This window comes from Rhagoletis zephyria, unplaced genomic scaffold, assembly GCF_001687245.7.
Source record: "Rhagoletis zephyria isolate East Lansing unplaced genomic scaffold, Rhagoletis_zephyria_1.1 Rzeph_scaffold_03231, whole genome shotgun sequence".
Classification (NCBI taxonomy): domain Eukaryota; kingdom Metazoa; phylum Arthropoda; class Insecta; order Diptera; family Tephritidae; genus Rhagoletis; species Rhagoletis zephyria.
Window position 1 is genome coordinate 5092 of NW_016160314.1, and position 1721 is coordinate 6812.

Genomic DNA, 1721 nt, shown 5'->3' on the forward strand with positions numbered 1-1721 from the left:
CGAAATGTATTTTGTCATAAATATTAAAGCCCTTTATTATAGTTAACTTTAAGAAAGAAAAGCATAACTTTGACTTCAAACATAGATACAAAAATAAAAACTAAAAAATGTGCGCCCACTTATCGCATGGGGTCAGGGCTTAAAAGAGTAGCGACAAATATGTACTCGCCGATGTTCTGGCCGTGACTTATTTACGTACCCCGCGGGGAGCTGGGAAGCTAGACAGAGCGCGAGCACGCTCCAAGCACTGCAAGACATTTTTTTTTCAACTTGAAATGACCTTGACCCCATGCGCCTAATTAAGGGTTAAATGTATTATATTCGTTTTTGGTTTTAAAAACTATATTATAACAAGATCTCATTTTTAAAATAAAAGATTTGTCAAGTCGATTTCATGAATTTGTATTAAACAAAAAATTGGCGATTTTTGGCGATTTTTTTTCCAGAAATTGCGCTTTTTTTTAAACAATCTGGACACTCTGGTTGAAGCGCTAATCAAGGCCTTCTTTGGGAGCAGCAAGAGAGCGCTTCTTTCTAATGACATACAATGTTAAAATACAATAAAGTATGAAATTGGGAAGGGAGCGCTTACTGCTGAATATGGAGAACTCCAATAGAACTAATGGAGCGCTTCTGGCCCCGTTGGGTAGTTATCTAAAGCTAGCTTTGAAATGGAATATGTCTTCTTTACATATTCCTCTATAAATAGCACCAAATGTATATAGTTCAGTTAACCCGTAATGGCCATACTATATGATGACTATATAGTTTACATAGAAACTATTTAAAATCGATTTTGTCTCTTCACCTGTATTTACTGTAGTTTAAGGTCTATCCGCATACATCAGTTACGTCACAGTTCTGTCACGGCCCCAAACCGTCTCAGTCAAAATAGCAGTTGTGTTCACACATACACTTAAGTGCGAAATTGAGTCAATAATAAAAAAAAATCGCAACTTATTAGTTTGTCGGTGATTTTTTTTATATACATATATTAGAGTTTAGTTTAAAACACTAGAATTCACCATAAAAATATCAAATTTCGCTAACGTATATGCACTCCATCAATTTTTGTAAATTAACACATTGACTCAATTTTGCACCCATATAATTTATAAGAGATATCGCCACGCTGCAACTCGCTGCAACCCGTTTTCCTCCGCTGAAGTATCGGCTTTTGTTATAAGCAGGGAACGGATTTTATGGAAATTGCCTTTTTTTCTGCTAAAGAGATAGAGTATATTCGATTAAGAATGTCCACGATTTAGCTTCCCCTGATTCCATATATATACATTTGATGTTGCCTTTTTTAAGATATTTGCTTTTTTTTGCCTTTTCTACCTTTAAAAAAGTGATTATAGCATTTACATTTTTTTTTAAGATTAAAAAATATACACATTGCCCATGCGGCTTATAGAAGCGCAGAGACCTCTTGCCAAATTGGTGTTGGAAAAATTCAAAGCCGTTTTCTCAGCTAACGAAGGCTTGGAGACAATAAGGGGTGTTATAGAATTATAAAGGGCGAGGAAAACGCCCTTATTCCTGATAATATGAACGTTTCAAACGTTCCATATTTAAATTGTGCTCCACTTGTATCAACTTACGTCGAGCGCACATTTAGTACATTCAAGGCTTTTCTTCGCGAAAATCGAATGAAAATGCTGCCAGAAAACTTCAAAATGCATCTTGTGGTTCAATGTTACTACAACTATACAGATTAA